Here is a 19,767-nt window from a genome sequence, read left to right as displayed (position 1 = left end):
ACTACTTTTATGCTTTTGAACTATCGGCTTGTAATAACTTAATTTGAGACCTGTAATAATTTATCTGGATTGTTGTAATCTCTGGACTTGCCTTCATGTGAGTATGCTTTGTTTCGATCCGAGACAAGTGGTTTATCGGGTGAAACCCGATAGACTACCATTTTAATTTGATTAAAGTGACCATTCGCATTTGAGGCGAGGTTGAGTACACTTTAGCCGGATTAACTTGGGTGGTTCTACCACAATATTCAATCTCTCAAAAAATGGATGCACTATTCCAACTACATTCTCATTAAATGAAATATGAAATTTGATCCATCTTGGTTTCTAGGGGCATACGAGTAGGAGAATGACACATTGGGAATTAAATGAGGGAATAACATAAATTGGTTTCAAGTAACCATGCCTACACTGGAACCAAGGATGACCGGCTATGTTCACGTGGAGGATGTGACATTACACGGTGTTGTAATATGGATGGTTGCCACGTTCATCCTTGGGTACAAATTAGAATTTGTTACAATGTTTGGAAAACTCATGTATAGATGTATGATCCGTTAGAGGAAAGGTGAATAGGACGAACCAAAATGTTCGATCCTTTGTTGAAAAATGGTTTGAATTTTGGCAAGGCGAGTAAGGATTTCCTTGGTTTTGAGAGAGAGCTAGAATTACATTATTTGTTAATGTTCATCTCTTGATATTTAACCTTCAAAAAAACCAATGCACTATTCCAACTACAATCACATTAAATGAAACATAAAATTCGATCCATCTTGGCCTCTTGAGCTATGTGATTAGGAGAACAGCATAGCAAAGATAAATGATCTAATTAATCTTGCTAGGAAAAGCTTGGAATTCTTGGAAATAACAAAATGAAATCATGCAATTCAATTGGCAAAGTGACAATACATCATCGACACAATGATCACAAATAACGATTCCTGGCGAGGTACGGACGTATGATCCATTGTTGGTAAAGTAAATAGGATGGACTAAACTTTTTGTCACATATTGATTTTCAACCACTCAAAAAATAGATGAGGGAAGATAGTCATTTGTTTCGAAACACATAAGACAAGATAGCCGCTGTTGCTAGTACACCGTACAAGAGAGTCTGTTCATTAACATTCAATAGGAAACATTGACTTTTTTGCCGCAATGCGGTGTCATAGGATAAGAAAAAAAATCACATGACAAGACATGGCATGGTAGGCTATGATGCAGCATCATGACTAGGGAAAACCAAAGCACCAAGGAAGATGAACAGATTCTTGCCGATGTCCCATCATAGAGCAAACAGAGTAGGAAAACAAGGGATTGATCTTCGAACTAGAAAATAGGGGATTTTCCTACTAGATTCACAAAGCATGAAAAATAGGGGATCAATATTTCCATCCAAAAGGAAATGGTCCATTGATCTTTCCATCCAAAAGAACACATATGTACATGCAAAAGAAAACCCCAAATTGGAGTAATCAACAATGACACCTCTGAGGAGTTCCCCGATGACTCTGGCGTGGGACCGACAATGGCGGGAGCCGTGGGATCAGCATTGGTGGGACTAGTGTCGATGTCAAAGTCCACTCACCTCCTCTTCTTGTCCATCTCCGAGTCCACCTCCTCCTCCCCACTTCCCCTTCTAGCAGCCTGCTTCTTGGCCCTCTCCTCCTCTTTTCTCTTCTTGGCAGCCTACTTCTTGGCCCTCTCCTCCACCACAACCTCTGTCAACGCCGCTTCTGCCACCCACTCCACAGCCACCTCCACCCGCTTCTTCTTCTTGGCCTTCCATTCCATGTGGTTGTCCACCACCATCGCTTCCTCATTGGCCGCCTCCACCACCACTTCCTCGTCCTCCTCATCCGAGGTCTCCTCATCGTAGGTATCATCATTGTCATCCTTCTCGTACTCGGTCTCCTCATTGTAGGAGTACCTGGGAGACTCAGGTACAACAGAGGGCTCATATGAGGGGTCAGACTCATCATACGGTGGCCCACAATCTTTGATAGGACCACCATCCTCATCGGAGGAGTAGTTGGAAGGAAGATAAGAAGTAATCGAAGAAGAAGCCATGGTAGTTTTCTGGAGGAAGAGAGTGGAGGCAAGGAAATGGAGGGGTTAGTTAGCATAGGAGGAGGGTACCGGTATATTAATGGCTCGTAGTTGCCAAGGGAAAGCCGAAGGTTCACATCAGGAGTCGGGGGATGGAAAATGGCAAGAGGCGCGTCCATCTCTAATAATGTAACAGTCTTTTCCAAGTGAATAACATTGAAATTTCAATGAATTCCGGTAGAGAAACAAAGAACTAAACTTAATTTGCAAGTACTAGAACATGCAGAGATAAACGATCGACATCATTGCAATAAAAAACGATCTACATAATCCCCCTAGGGTTGCCTAGGGACTCCCAGTCACCCACAAAGATGTTGAAGCGACTGACGCGGCGAAAGATGAGGACCTCTTTCCACCACTGCCAGGTGTGACCGTGAAGGTGGTCAACATCTTGGGAGGATGGAAGCATGATGAAGACAAGCTTGGAGGAGGTCTTGTGCTCCATCCTAATGTTGTGATGGCCCAACGAAGCGCCGATACAGACCGATGTAGTGAGCCAAGGAGCCTGTTGGTGCTGCTTGGTGACATAAGCTGCCACCACCTGGTCGGCAACATCATTCTAGACACCAAGGTGGATAGCACGGCCTTGGTGATAGTGACTTCTAGCGGTGGAGTTGGAGCATCCATGTCGATGATCTTGAAATGTAAATAGAATTTAGTTTGATCAAAGAGGGGGCAAGGTCGAATGCATGTACAAATTGATACAGAGACTAGGGAGATAGCACTATACTTGCACTGAAAGCAGGAGATGCAGAAGGGTTTTCTTGCACTGAGAGGAGAAGATGCAGAAGGGTTGTCCTGTGCTTGACGTCGGGTAAAGAAGAAGTGGAGGCCATCGAATTTATAACAAAGCCGCTACTTTGCCGGGCAAGTCTCCCAAAACAACCATCGCTGGAATGTGGACGGTTGCCACGTTGATTTTAGGGTAAAAATAAGAATTCATTAAGAAACCGAATTTTACTCGAATATATTTTGTATGTGATCAGATTTTTTCAGTCACATCTTACCGGAGTAGTAGAGACACTTGCGTTTCTTGGTGAGATGAGAACGTATTTTACAGTTTAGGAAAAAAGAATAGGCCGGACAAACATGTTTTATCCTTTGTTGGCAAAAGGATGCTTGGTTTGAATTTGGACAAGGTGTCGGTGTTTAGACCCGATAATCTACCGAGGTAGGTGCCCAAGGTAGTGTTTAGTGCATAGGGCTTGCTGAGATCAGGATCTCGAAGGTGAACTCAAACACACAATTTAGACAGGTTCGGGCCGATAGATTGCATAATACCCTACATCCTGTGTGTTGGTTGGATTGAATTATTTTGGAAGGGGTCCTTGCCTCACCTTATATTGCTGGGGGTAGGGTTACAGGTCAGTTGTTTACAAGAATACTAGTCGCATTCGACTAGGTGAGTTCTACTCTAATTGCCATGAGTAGTTTTCCTAATCCTTGACTAGTCTCTATCGTGCCACCATGTCTGACATGTCTCAGTGTCAAGCCCTGTATCTAGGACAGTCCAAACCTTCTGGTGGGCTCATAGATGTATGTACGACAAGCCCTCAAGTACTTTTTAGTCAAATGCTACAGTGCTGAGTACTTTTGCAGGCTTCTCCGACTAGTTTTGGTGCTCTTTGAGTACTCCATCGGGTTGAGTCTTCAATTGTACTTGAGCACTGCCATGCGACTAGAATGTGCTCAAGCCTCATTTAACTTGGTCTTTAATCTTCATCTCTGAATTTATATATGGAAGTGCAACGAAAGTCGCACTCTATATGGAGTAGCCCCCTAGCCGTAGGTTGAATTGAAGAATCAGGCTAATGGTCAATTTGTAATTTGCATCTCTTTTTCCTTAAAACCTGGAGAAAAAACTTTTTAGTCAATGGGCACATGGCACATAGCCCCTGAGCCGCTACACGACTAGTTTGGTGGGTATAAGGGTCAACCTTTAGTCAACCTGACCATCCACAATAGTAACCTTATCTCTTTTAAAAATAATGAAAACAGCCGATCAGGTGTGAAATCATCGGGCCATTAAACCAGAATATTCCCTAAATCTCGCTACTGTTACTATGCTGCGGTTATAAATAATGAAGGAAAACATCCCTTCCATTTTACCTATGGCATCTTCTCTTTCAACTTCTGCACTGTAGCCCTAGCACCGCCGCTGCCCGATGATCCAGAACCCCTTGTTGCTAGGGTGGATCCTGCCAGCGCAAGGACTACTCGAGAGATAGAGGTGGCGATGAAGGCTGGTGAGGATTGCATAGCAACCCAACAAGCCGCATCAAAGAAGTCATCTCCAACCATCAAGCCAATGCGCTTGTCAAGGGAGCCTCTCTGAAGCTGAGGAGATCCTCAAAGTATGTGTATTTCATTCAAGTACTAATTGTAGTTCGTTATTGACTTGTTCTATGTTTCTGACAACTCGTCTTTTGCAAGAAATCCTCTAGCGTGGAGCTTGGAGGTCCAAGCCTGAAGCCTATGACTCATGGCAGTACCCGCTCGGTCTAGGACATCGTCCAGGCGCCAACAATTCTGCTGCCAGAAGAAAATCCTACGCCAGCCAATAACCCAGGTGTCATATCTCTTGTAGCTGCATTGATGCATGAAATAATAAGTTGCTTGACTAACATTGTAGTACCAGCCCCCAAACCACCAGTGCCAGAGGCCGCATTAGCGACTACCTAGCATCGTGGCTACTCTTGTAGCTTCCGAGCTAGAGGTAGAGACCAAGGCCATGGAGGGACTGTAAGTTGTGGTGGCAGGGGTTAATCTTGAAGATATTCAATTAATCAATGACCTACTACTTGACATAGAGATGGAGGTCAGGATGATGGAGATGTACCGCCGTGTAGGCAAATACGCAGCGGTAAGATTTTGATCCCATTGATTCCATAACTTGAAATCGGTACCCTTATCTTGACACGAGTACTTGCTTTATTGTGCAGGATGTAATCAAGTGCTCCCATTGGAAGTCTCAGATGTTCTAGGGCTACGGGGACACAATATTTTGTGCTGAGGCACTCACCCAGAACCTTGCCAAGGAGTGGGAGTACTCCTCCCGACTACTGATGAAGTATGACGGTTAAGCCGCCGAGTACCGAAACAGCGTCCAGCACTTCGAGGAGGAGAAGGACCATCTCCGGAGGCACAACAAGCTCTAAAGCATCAACTATGAGGTAATTTTCCTTCCCTCTTGGTCTTCTAGTACTAATTCCACTATGTAATGCTGAATTTCCTTGGAATTATTCCTACAGTGCTCGAGAAAACAAAGGAGGATCTCCAAGGCTGAGCTATTGACTGGTAGAACTTCTACTACCAGGTGACGACCAGCACGACAAGTTGTCTGCACTATATGAGAACTCGGAACATCATTTGGAAAAGGAGAAGAAGATGCGCGCGGATGGGGAGGTCAACTTGGTCAACACCATGGAGACCGTCCAGGAGCGTGAGGCCGAGGTGGAGGATACGACGCTTGCTTTGAAGGAGCTATCCGAAGCAGCTTAGCCCATTGCAAACATGGTGGAGCCCCCAACCAAAGGTGTAGGGCCCTGCCCTCTATCTGAGATACTCAAGGAGGTGCCAACAAAGTTCACTGACTACGTCTAGAAGATAGCAGAGTCAATCTTGAAGCAGCTACTAGCCTTTGTTAAGTCCTTTTATCTACAGGTGGACCTAGCTCCTATTGCAGAAGGGATAGTAGTGGACTGCTCTGAGGAGCAGTTCTAGCAGTACATGCAAGAGATGGGCCCTATCACAAAGGATGTAGCTAGTCATTTAGACCTTGAGTAGTCGTTGTAAAAAGTGAACATCAGTTCCTTGTAATATAAACATGATATGAATGAAATGTAAATATTTCTAAGTTCTGTTGCAATTTTTTATTGCTTTTGACTTGTTTGCTTCAGTGCATCTTATGAACTACCCTGATGATTACTTGTAAAATAGATGTAAGTGTCTGCACACAAGGCTACTTTGATGAGTTTCTTTAGATACACCATGTAGAGTACTTTAGGATGTGACTCCAATCTGCGGAGTACGAGTACTTAAGGCATCTGGATAGTCGGACTCTTAGGTGAGTAGACTCTTCACGATTTCTCTGACTCGAGCCTATCTTTGCAACCTCTCTAGGTTGTTCTGATGTTGTGCTCTTGTAAACCTAGAACTGCAAACTTGTTATTACAAGCCACGACTAGACAACCTTGTCTAGCAGAGAACAATTTGGGTAGTCTAAATAACTCCCGAATTACTGACGACTTCTTTTCTGAAGGCCGTCGAGAGACAGACTTGTCCAAGGAGTTGAATAACTCATGAATTTCTTTGTAGACTTGTTACTACAAGCCGCACGTATGCAATTTTGCCCTAAAAGCTACATAGCTTTGTAGAGACTCGTGATTACAAGCTGCAAGTTGGGCAATTTTTCTCTGCGATCTTGCTTTGCAAGTCGTAATCAAGCAGAAATAAGTAGTCATTTTACAACAAAAAATATCTGCTTTATTAAATTGTAATTTTACAACTAAGTTTGATGGCCAATTTACATAAATATGTAAAATAAGGATAAAATCGACAATGTTGCTCGATGTTCCACAAGCTATCGATGTCGAGCCTATACGACCCAGGTCCACTAACCCTGGAGATGATGAAAGGACCCTCCCATGGTGAGTATAGCTTGTGCATCCCCTTGGTATCTTGGATGCGCCTGAGGACCATATCACCTATATTGAACGAACGTTTTTTGATGTTGCGATTATGGTAGTGGCGGATTCCCTCAAGGTACCTTACAGAATGGACGAGTGCTGCATAGAGAGCTTCTTGGAGGCTGTCTAAGTCTAGAGGTTTTGTTTCTTTTGCTATGGCCTCATCGTAGTACTCGACTACTAGAGATTTCCACTTGACAGCGGGGATGACAGCTTCTGATCTATAGACTAGAAAGTAAGACGATTGCCCTGCATGATGAGGACATCACCATCAACGATACATCCACAATGACATAAGTACCAGTTTCTGGTCCTATTACTCGCGCCCGTGCGCGTCAACTTAATCATCAAGTAAGTTCACTCTTGAGTTCCTATCCATCATATGTAGACCATGAAGACATGTGCACTCTTGTTTTGGTTAGGAACCAGGGAGAAGATCAAAAGGAAAAGGATTCGTGCAGGCTGGATTCGGACTGTAGGACAACACCAACTAGTGATGGTCACCACGGTTGCATATGGACTCGGATTGAGGCATTCAAGTACTTCATGGAATCCTTATGAACTCTATTTTCATATGGCTCCACACTGAAGTCTATATCTATTTTGAGATGGCTCCAATGACGAAATTTAACCAAGAGGTTTTCTGTCAAAGGTGGTGCCTCGCCTTAGTTTGGCCCAATGGGCCATGTATTAAGTTAGGTCCATTAGGGACACATCCTAGGGTTGGAGCATGACCCCAACATCCTGGTGGTCATCCTTCCACCTTCATATGCCCCTTAGCCGTCACCAAGAATAGTTGGGTTTTGTTTAGACTGAGTTATTGAGACTGAGTTTGAAACCTTCATCTTTATCTAGTAAATTCAGTATTTGTTATACTTGTTCTAGCTAGTTCTTTGATTGCTTGCAGGACAAGCAGGACAAGATCGTGGTAGCCATTGGAGGTGGTGTATCGGTTGCTAAGGCGCAGCGTCCTTGGAAGGCTCTAGCCGGGCTCTGAACATCATCTCCATCCACCAATCGAGTTATCCCACACCCTCTCATTGAAAGATCGGGAATCAACCCTAGTGGGTTCCTATCAGTTGATAATCAGAGCAAGGTTTATCGGTGAGAGACTTCCAATCCTTCGTTGTTTTATTTTCCCATAGTCTAGAAAAAGCCAAAAAAAATTAGTAGATTAGTTTTCCCACAATCCTATAAACCCTATGAGCCTTTGCTAGCACTGCTTAGTTAGGGTTTGTTGAGCTTTCGGTTGCATTGGTTGTGTCGAGTTGCTAGTCTTAGTTTTAGTTCCTTAGAGTTTTAGTTCTTTTGATCTCTCTGTTGGCCAAATATGAGTGCAGTTTGGAGTTCAAGTCCTATGTGGACTTGGCTAACCGTGCGCGTCCTTGTGCTAGGGTTGTTAAAGACTGAGTTGGAATCGGTTAGTAGCTCAAGTCCAAGTTGGTTGTTTGGCCATGTTGCGTGTTGTTCTTCATATCCATATTAATCACGGAGTAGTTTCTCATATCCCTATTTGCTCGGTTTAATCCTGAGTTGTTGGAGACCGAATCCCACATTGTGTTAAAGTTCGAGTTAGAATCAGTTTGAGTCCAAACATATCCATATTAATCACGGAGTAGTTTCTCATATCCCTATTTGCTCGGTTTAATCCTGAGTTGTTGGAGACCGAATCCCACGTGGTGTTAAAGTTCGAGTTAGAATCGGTTTGAGTCCAAATTAATAGCTGCCTTGTTGCTAGTTTGAGTCTGAATTTGAGTACATATTTGTGTAGCAGAAGGCATACCTATACTCAATTTCTCCACGTCCTGCATATCCATATTAACTCGGCTTACTCCAGAGAGAGAGAGAGAGAGAGAGAGAGAGAGAGTGGTATGTAACTCTTGTGAAGTCTTTTTGTTCAGATAATCAGTTTTGAGGTTCCCCTAAAAAAAGAAAAAAGAAAAAAAGAAAAGAAATAAATAGGTAGAAAAGGGGCTATTCATTGTGCATGTCTATTGTTTTCCGGTGGTGTGTTGTGACTTCCTTTGTGTCCAGGCTCGCATTTCTAGCACGGTCTAGGCTAAGACCCGCACAATACCACCATTGAATGATTATTCAGCTTGCTTTTGTGACCAACGTGGTGCTAGTACTTCCTTGCTTCAACCCACCTACAGCTCCACATATTTCAACTACAACTTGACAGGTCTTATTGTTGCGGCACCGATACACTTCATTCCATAGTTGCAGACTTGTTGGTTGTCGTCCCCCCTATTGAGCAAGGTAAGAATTGGGAAGAGCTTGTGTAACGGGTTGATAGTGAGCACCTTGCAGTAGCTATCTCCTAATAGCTGTAGGGTTTTTATTTCTTCACCTGTTTTCCTGTTGCCTTTGTTAATCTAACCATGACAGGATCAGAGGATAGTCAGAATATGCCACATTCTCTCCGCACCAAGGGCATCATACAACATTTTGAAAAGCTAGTGAAGGGGCACGTGGAAGGGCTTGATGATGATTTGCAGGTGACGATTGAGAAGATTGGGCAGTTGGAGGCCATGCAGCTTGCCACCAACACCAAGCTTATAGGGCTGGAGACGACGGTCGCTTGTTTTGAGGCGCTTTGATGAGATGCATGTCAAAACCACAAATGGGCATGATGGAGATAACAAGAAGGATGAGCGTGTCGAGGACAATTAGGATGCCGATACTGAACAAGATGACCAAGATGCTCATGATCGCCGACGGCTATGCAATAATCGAAGAGGTATGGGTGGTTACCGATGACGTGAGGTACATAATAATGATGATGCTTTCAGTAAGATAAAATTTGTGATACATCAATTTGATGGTAAATATGATCCTGATGCATACATTACTTGGGAAATTGCTGTTGATCAAAAGTTTGCATGTCATGAATTTCCTAAAAATACACGTGTTAGGGCTGCTACTAGTGAGTTCTTTGATTTTGCTTCTGTTTGGTGGATAGAACATGGAAAGAAAAATCCTAATAATATGCCACAAACATGGGATGCTTTGAAATGGGTCATGCGAGCTAGATTTGTTCCTTCTTACTATGCACGTGATCTTTTAAATAGGTTGCAACAATTGAGACAGGGTGCTAAAAGTGTAGAAGAATATTGTCAGGACTTACAAATGGGTATGCTGCGTTGTAACTTAGAGGAGGATGAGGATTATGCTATGGCTAGATTTTTGGATGGTTTAAACCATGAAATTCAGGACATCCTTGCTTCTAAAGATTATACTAACATAACTCGTTTGTTTCATCTTGCTTGTAAAGCTGAAAGGGAAATGCAGGGGCGACGTGCTAGTACCAAGACTAATAGTTCTGCAGGAAAATCTACATCATGGCAGCCACGCACGACTACCTCTTTGACCGGATGTGCACCTGCACCCTCTCCCTCCTCGAGTTGGCCGGCACCACCACCTACGTCCATCAACAAGAAACGTGCTCCTCCCACAAATTCAGCAACCAAGACTGCCCAGAAACCAACCACTAGTACCTCTTCGGTTGCATCCACGGGTAGAACAAGAGATGTTCAGTGCCATCAATGCAAGGGCTTTGGACATGTGCAACGTGACTGTCCTAGCAAGCGTGTTTTGGTCGTCAAAGAAGATGGTGGGTATTCCTCTGCTAGTGATTTTGATGAAGATACACTCGCTTTCCTTGCTGCTGACCATGCAGGTAGTAAGGAACAATTAGTACAGCAGATTGGTGCTGAGGATGCAGATCATTATGAGAGCCTCATTGTGCAACGTGTGCTTAGTGCACAAATGGAGAAGGTGGAGCAAAATCAGCGGCATACACTGTTTCAAACAAAGTGTGTCATTAAAGAGCGTTCATGCTATTTGATCATTGATGGAGGTAGCTGCAATAACTTGGCTAGCAGCAATATGGTGGAGAAGCTTGCATTTACAACCAAACCACACCCACATCCATATCTCATTTGATGGCTCAACAATAGTGGTAAGGTTAAGGTAACGAGACTGGTGCGAATTAATTTTTCGGTTGGATCATATCATGGCATTGTTGAATGTGATGTTGTGCCTATGGAAGCTTGTCATATTTTGCTAGGTAGACCATGGCAATTTGGTATGGATTGTATGCATAATGGTAGATCAAATCAGTATTCTATCGTACACCATGACAAGAAAATTGTTTTGCTTCCTATGTCGCCTGAAACTATTGTCTGTGATGATGTTGCTAAAGCTACAAAAACTAAAACTGATAGCAATAAAAATACCAAATCTATTAGTAGTAAGAAAGATGAGATAAGATTGAAAGGACATTGCTTGCTTGCTACTAAATCTAATATTAATGAATTGGTTGCTTCCACTTCTATTGCCTATGCTTTGGTATGCAAGGATGCTTTGATTTCAATTCACGATATGCAGCATTCTTTGCCCCCTGCTGTTGCTAACATTTTGCAGGAGTATTCTGATGTGTTTCCAAGTGAGATACCAGCGGGGCTGCCACCACTACGAGGGATTAAGCATCAAATTGATCTAATTCCTAGTGCATCTTTGCCAAGCTGTGCGCCATACAGGACAAATCTGGAGGAAATGAAAGAAATTCAGTGACAAGTGCAAGAACTACTCAACAAAGGTTATGTGTGTGAGTCCCTAGTCCTTGTGTTGTTTCGGTTATTTTAGTACCTAAGAAAGATAGAACATGGTGTATGTGTGTTGATTGTAGAGCTATTAATAATATCACCATTCGGTATCAACACCCTATTCCATGTTTGGATGATATGCTTTATGAATTGAGCAGTGCTATTGTGTTTTCCAAAGTTGATTTGCGTAGTGGGTACCACCAGATTCTTATAAAATTGGGAGATGAATGGAAAACTGCTTTCAAAAATAAATTTTGTTTATATGAGTGGTTAGTCATGCCTTTTGGATTAACTAATGTACCTAGTAGTTTCATAAGATTAATGAACGAGGTTTTGCATGCTTTCATTGGAAAATTTATTATAGTCTACTTTGATGATATATTGATTTACAGCAAATCTATGGATAAACATCTTGATCACTTACATGCTATTTTTAATGCTTTACGAGATGCGCGTTTATTTGGTAACCTTGAGAAGTGTACCTTTTGCACCAATCAAATGTCTTTTCTTGGCTATGTTGTGACTCCACAGGGAATTGAGGTTGATCAAGTAAAGATAGAAGCTATACAGGGATGGCCTATACCAAAGACTATTACACAAGTGCGAAGTTTCCTAGGACTTGCTGGTTTCTATCGCTGTTTTGTGAAGGACTTCAGCACCATTGCTGCCCCATCGAATGAGCTTACGAAGAAGGGAGTGCCTTTTAGTTGGGGCAAAGTACAAGTGAACTCCTTTGACATGTTGAAAGATAAGTTGACACATGCACCCCTCCTCCAACTTCCTGATTTTAATAAGACTTTTGAGCTTGAATGTGATGCTAGTGGAATTGGATTGGGTGGTGTTTTGTTACAAGAAGGCAAACCTGTTGCATACTTTAGTGAAAAATTAAGCGAGCTTGTTCTGAATTATTCTACTTATGATAAGGAATTGTATGCTCTTGTTTGCACATTAGAAACATGGCAGCATTACTTGTGGCCCAAGGAATTTGTTATTCATTCTGATCATGAATCTTTAAAGCATATTCGTAGTCAAGGAAAATTGAACCATAGACATGCTAAGTGGGCTGAATTTATTGAATCTTTTCCTTATGTTATTAACCACAAGAAAGGGAAAGAGAATGTTATTGTTGATGCTTTGTCTAGGAGATATACCTTGCTGAATCAACTTGACTACAAAATCGTTGGATTAGAAACAATTAAAGACCAATATGTTCATGATGCTGATTTTAAAGATGTGTTGCTGCATTGTAAAGATGGGAAAGGATGGAACAAATTCATCGTTAGGGATGGGTTTGTATTTAGAGCTAACAAGCTATGCATTCCAGCTAGCTCCATTCATTTGTTGTTGCTGCAGGAAGCGCATGGAGGTGGCTTGATGGGGTATTTTGGAGCAAAGAAAATGGAGGACATACTTGCTGGTCATTTCTTTTGGCCAAAGATGAGAAGAGATGAGGAGAGATTTGTTGCTCGTTGCACGACATGTCAAAAGGCTAAGTCACGGTTAAATCCACACGGTTTGTATTTGCCTCTACCTAATCCTAGCGCTCCTTGGAAAGATATTTCTGTGGATTTTGTGTTGGGTTTGCCAAGGATTTGGAAGGGACGTGATAGTGTGTTTGTGGTAGTTGATAGATTTTCTAAGATGGCACATTTCATACCATGTCATAAAACTAATGATGCTACTCATATTGCTGATTTGTTCTTTCGAGAAATTGTTCGTTTGCATGGTGTGCCCAACACAATTGTTTCTGATCGTGATGCTACATTTATTAGTCATTTTTGGAAGACTTTATGGGGAAAACTAAGAACTAAGCTTTTGTTTTCTACTACATGTCATTCCCAAACTGATGGTCAAATTGAAGTTGTAAATAGAACTTTGTCTACTATGTTAAGGGCTGTTTTAAAAGAAGAACATTAAGATGTGGGAAGATTGTTTGCCTCATATTGAATTTTTTGCTTATAATCGCTCACTGCATTCTACTACAAAGATGTGCCCATTTCAGATTGTTTATGGTTTTGCCTCGTGCTCCTATTGATTTGATGTCTTTGCCATCTTCTGAAAAACTAAATTTTGATGCTACTAAGCATGCTGAATTGATGATAAAACTCCATGAAATAACTAAAGAAAACATAGAGCGTATGAATGCTAAATATAAGTTTACTGGTGATAAAGGTAGAAAGGAACTAATTTTTGAACCTGAAGATTTAGTTTGGTTGCACTTGAGAAAGGATAGGTTTCCTGAATTGAGAATGCCTAAATTGATGCCTAGGGCTGATGGACCATTTAAAGTCTTACAGAAAGTTAATGATAATGCATATAAGCTCGATCTGCCTGCAGATTTTTAGGTTAGTCCCACATTTAACATTGTAGATTTTGAAGCCATATTTGGAAGAAGAAGAGCTTGAGTTGAGGACGACTCAAATGCAAGAAGGGGAGGATGATGAGGACATCACCATCAACGATACATCCATGCTGACACAAGTACCAGTTTCTGGTCCTACTACTCGCGTTCGTGTTCATCAACTTAATCATCAAGTGAGTTCATTCTTGAGTTCCTTTCCATCATATTTAGATTATGGAGAGACATGCGCTCTTGTTTTGGTTAGGAGCCAAGGAGAAGACTGAAAGGGAAAAGGATTCGCACAGGCTGGATTCGGACTTTAGGATAGCAACAACTTGTGATGGTCACCACGGTCGCATACGGACTTGGATTGGAGCATTCAAGTACTTCATGGAACCTTATGAAGTCTATTTTCATATGGAGCTAGACTCAAGTCCATATCTGTTCTGAGATGGCCACAATGACCGAATTACGACCGAGAAGTTTTCTATCCAAAGGTGCTATGTCACCTTATTTTGGCCCAATGGGTCGTGTATCAAGTTGGGTCCATTAGGGACACATCCTAGGGTTGGAGCACGACCCCAACACCCTGGTGGTCATGCTCCCACCTTCATATACCCCTTAGCCACCACCAAGAATATTTGGGTTTTCTTTAGATTAAGTTTAGCTTTTGCTACTTGCTTTTAAGCGCGTGTGCTGGATCAGCCGCCCATCTTCTTGTCTTCGGAACCCCACCATTATTGAGATTGAGTTTGAAACCTTCATCTACATCTAGTAAATTCAGTATTTGTTATACTTATTCTTGCTAGTTTTCGATTGCTTGCAACATCCTTGGAAGGCTGTAGTCGAGCCATGAACATCTTCTCCATCCACTAATCGAGTTATCCCACGCCCTCTCATCAAAAGATCGGAAATCAACCCTAGCGGGTTCCTATCACCAAGGAATTGAATCAATAATTTCAGCCTAATTTATAAGCCAAGGCCTACCTCGAGGCACAACACCTCCGATAGTGCACGCTCCGTACCTGCATCCGGAGAAATCATGCAGGTGGCACCCGCGGGACCCACGCGAATCCCCGACGCGTGACACCAATTGAACCAAGGCCCCCACCGGACCAAAGCTATCAACTCGAGATCCAATCGCCACAATGGCAGAGTCCAGATTCGGTGGCCTAGCAGATCCGCTCAACAGGAAACGAGTTAGCGAGCAAGAAGAGCAAGAAGGGATGGCGGGCGGTGCTCCAGCTTGTTCTTCCCAATCTCCTCAAGAACAAGAATGCGAGGACGTGAGAGGGGAAGGAAGAGATGGCAGTGCTTACTACTGAGAAGGCGGCGGAGAGAGTTGACACTAGATGGGAGACGACCACCGTCGGGACTGTGCTGCTTCACCACGACGTCACCTCGCGCCACCACCTCATCGCCTCGCACACTACCAACATCTCGCATCGTGGAGTCATGGCTTCGTTTCGGAGGGAAGGAGGTGGGGGTTCGTTCTGAGCTATGGAGGGTAGGAGAAGACCAAGCCGAGCCAGTTTCCTTTCCGGACCAGGCCAAATCGAAGAGTCATTCCAATTTCAGGCCTGGTTTGGAAACAAACCGGATCAAACCACCATGGCCTAAGAAGATTAACTCGATGGTGAGTGCCATCACATCCTCTCTGGCTGCTTGTACTGACCGGCGGTGCTTGCCACCAGATCACGCGTGGGTCAAAACCACCATCTTTTCTGTATATCTATATACTCCTAAAAAAACCAAAGAGGCAAAAAAAATTCGTCGGGGGACTTCTGCTCGATCGGTCTGCTGATGACCCATGCGCTGCCGTCCGCTGAGCCGTCGTCCCACCGCGCGCATCGCGATTGCCGTTGATCCTTGGGATCCCTCCCAGCCGTCCGTGTCCTCCGATAGTCCCTCCGATAGATCCCAGGTTTGGACGAGAGCTTGAGACGTCTCCCTGATTGCCTAACGAGAGATCGCAATATCCTCGTCTCCTAGGCTACCGCTGCCACCACAATCACATCCAACCCCCCCCCCCCATCTCCTCGAACCTGCCCCGCCATCTTCTTCAACGAGCACTGCCGTCGTCTCCAACCCCACACTAGCACCGCCGTCGCCTCAACCCCAGCCCGGGGCCACCGTCACCTCCAACCCTACACTAGCACCGCCGTCACCTCCAACCCTAGCCCGGGGCCGCCGTCGCCTCCAATCCCACCCTGGCGTGGTTTTGGTAGATAGCCCCTCGCCACACCATCTTTTTGATTGAGTGATTTTGCATGGAGCTCGTCCCCTTGAAGGCCGCGGTCGGAGCCCTCTCATTGAGACGTGTTTCATTGCCGGGCAAGCTCGATCCCCGCGATGGTCGCGAGTACAGCAGCAGATGCTTCATGGGTAGGTGGACCAGCTCCAACGCCTCATTGTTGTCGAGTGCCACCTCATCGGCATCTCAACCTCGTTCCCCGTTGTTCCCCTCCCCCCTCTCTATCTAGAGAATCGCACCCATTTGCTTTGATTTCTATGTGTCTGATCTAGGGGAGGTTCACATTTGGAGGAGAGGCAGGAGAAGATAGATGTGAGGTCGTCTTCCCATTTTTCATCGATATTTGCTTCATGTGGTGATTTTGGCTCCGCCCCTTGCACAAATTGACAGCCAGTTTGTGGGCTTGATTAGTTTTATGGTGTTTTTGATATGATGCAGTAGGGAGTGGAAATCAGTAGAGCCCTATGGAGGTAACGCACAGGTCATCTCTTTTCTTTTGTTTCCCCTTTAATTTTGCATGTTTGCCCCTTTCCCTTTTGTTTTGAGTTTTTTTCAGAGTGAATTTTTCATGCACAGAGTTTTGGTTCTAGACAGCATCGAAGGCTTGGTTTACCATGAAAAGTCTATGTAGATTTTATATTAGAACATCATTCTTATGTTTTAATACGAGTTTGCTCTAAAATGCACAAATTAAATGTTTTAGCTTGGGATGATTTTTACAGTCAATATGATTGCACGGGATGATTTTTGTTTTTCATCCCAAATAATGCATGCCACGTGATGTTCAGTTCTACTCAACCTGGAAAGCTTAATTGCCTACTTGCAACCTAACTGCAGGTGCTATAGAGGGCATCATGTAAACAACTTTTTGGTCAAGATGCAATTCATACCCCTAAGCACTGTCAATAATTGATGAAAATAGTAAGGCGTGCGCTCTCTAATTTGGTAGGTTAATTTGTATGACACAATACATACTGGAGGTGGTGTCTTTTTTTTCAATTTAAGTTTTTCCTACCAGTAAAACTGATCGAATTTAGTATGCACTGAACCCAAACTTAACATCAAAAAGCCTCACCTGAACCCACACAAAGCCCCACCTGAACCCAATGTGGTATGTGCCCTAAACTAACTTTTTCCAGTTTCTATGTTCAAAACAATATGCTACCTTCTTTGAACATGATTTGGTGATAGAGAATAGGGTCTGAAGACTTATTCTTTATATTAGATGATAGTCTCTTAGTGGTATAAATTGCCTCGGTGTATGTTTCTCTCTTATTTCAAATTTCTTATGAGTGTTGAGAAATTCATATATTATAGCTTTGGCTGAGCAAAATTGGTACGATAGTACTGAGTGAAGCAAATATTTAGTTTTTATTTCTACTGATTCAAATTCTTGTGTGGTGCTAGGTGCTAGCAGATGAGGCGTGAAGACTTGTTTTTGGATATGGTTAGATGACATATCCTTCATGGTTAGATTTTTTGTCCATGATCTAATTTGCTTAGAATTTTTCATAACTTTCTTATGAGATTCCAGAAGTTGCTTCATGTAACTTTGATTGCAGAACTGAGTTGGATAACTATACCACTAACTTGAAGAAACTTGAGTTCTTGATGGGTTGGAACAAGGGTGAACACACATGGTAAATGTGGGTGAACTCTGTTGAATGTGTTTTGTGTCAGAGAGGTAGTTAGTTTTTGCAGAAACTCCTAAACATTTTTAATTGGTGAATTACTCATGCTCTTCTATGGCTTCCCGTTTAGTGCAGTACAGTAGTATGAATGTTTTTTTTGTAGCAGCAGCTATTTTGTAAGTTAGATGTGAGTGGTTTAATTGATTAAGAAGAGTTTGAGGGTGAGTATATTGTACGGTACGGTTGCTCTGGGCAAAGTACTATTATTAGTTAGGCAAAGTACTGATATTTGTTAAATAAAGTAATAATTTTAGTTAGGCAATATAATGTGCAACTTTGTTCAACAAATGTTTGACCGGCCACACAAGTTTTCCACATGTAAGTATACTTTTTTAAATTGGATTGCACCTTTATCATGCGTACAACATTTAGATTCTGGCTGAAAGTATTTCTTTCTTTGGTTTTCAAGTTAGTGGTAAACTGTGTGACACTGAATTCATCAAGCCATGTAGCCTTAGCAAGCTGCAGAAAAGCATTCACTATGGTGAGTGAGTACCATCAATTAGCATGTTTGACACTTGTAGCTGACAGTTATTCTCATTAGGATTCTGCACTAGAACTAGAACTTATTATACATGTATTGTTACCCCTTGTTAAAACTTAAAACTGAATGTATTAGAAGTACGTGGACCCATTTATTAATGTTGAATTTGATCAAGTTTACTCTGTTTAGCAGTGCGGGCTCACATACAACTAGCCAGATATATAGAAACTCTTTGGTTTGAACTGTTTTTTTATCTGCTCCATGTTATCTCATTATTGTTCTTTTTTCAGTTGTTATTTGCTAGGCAAAAATACTATAGCCATAAACCTGATTCATGGGAGGATGTTCACAAATGGGAATTTGAATGCACGAAAGGGATTGTGGAAGACACTGATGGGTAACCAGCTCTGACACACCAGCATTTGTTAATATCCTTTATTTCTTAAAATATATGTTTCTATATTTATATAGCTGATGATTCATCGTACCAAGATTTTCAGATGGATGGCTTATTCTACAGTACATGGCATGGTGGGATAGTCCTCGAAACATGCACATCTATACAGTGAGTAAATATACTTTGTTGCACGTTCCTTTGTAATTTTATAATATACGATAAATCCCATCACACGAGAGCTAAACTTGAAGTAAGCACTCATCTTACGCACAGGATGCTATTACGATGCGGCGCAACTTCTTCATCGATCTTTTGGCGCACGAAGCGAATGCTTGGACGATAAGACTACCGGGCATTGTGAAACATTATCTTTGGCACATCACAGACAAAAAAATAGGATAGATGGGGGTGGCCTTTGGATGACCTATATTCGTACTTGTTCCACATGATTATTATCCTACTGAATCCAATGTTGAAGGTTGTTCAAGTCGCCGTTAGAGCTTGCTAGAAATGAATATGATGTAAAGGTGATTAGCTGCCATATATTGTTTCGGAATTGGTCACATGATTATTCTTTTGCAAGTTGAGGTAAAGAGTATCCAAGCGTAGTTATGCTTATATTATTACTCATTGCAAAGTCATTTTTTGTTTCACATTGGGGGTATTTCACATGTGTTTGAGTTTGTAGAAGTAAATATTTCACACGATAATGTTTGATGCTTATAGATGAATTGTTTTGCCCGTAGCAACGCACGGTTAAAATCCTAGTGTAATGTAAAATTCACTGTGCCATAGACTCGAATTAGGTCTGTTGGTGGGTATCCATAATTCATACCTAAATCCACACCCACCTCAAATGGGGAGGGTAGGGTATGGGGAGGGTACAATTTATCCATTGGATAAACATAGTATCTAGTATAAAATTAATTATCCATTGGATATGGATGAGAATGGGAAGAGTGAGGATTGGATAATATATATTTGGATTCGGAGTCGTCCGAGTTGTTTTACCGGTCAAATCCATTCACGCTTCTATCATTTGTTTCACCAGGACAAGAGGGGAAAATGTGGATCACGTGATCCATGCGCCTACAGTGATTTCTTTCTTTTAACAAACGTTAATGCTACAGTACGGATGTCCGGAATTTTAAAAAAATTAGACGCCTCGACGTACGTTTCAATAGTTAAACATTGAT

Source organism: Setaria viridis, chromosome 8, assembly GCF_005286985.2.
Source record: "Setaria viridis chromosome 8, Setaria_viridis_v4.0, whole genome shotgun sequence".
NCBI classification, from domain to species: Eukaryota; Viridiplantae; Streptophyta; class Magnoliopsida; order Poales; family Poaceae; genus Setaria; species Setaria viridis.
The sequence above is the reverse complement of the archived record's forward strand: the minus strand, read 5'-3'. Positions refer to the sequence as shown.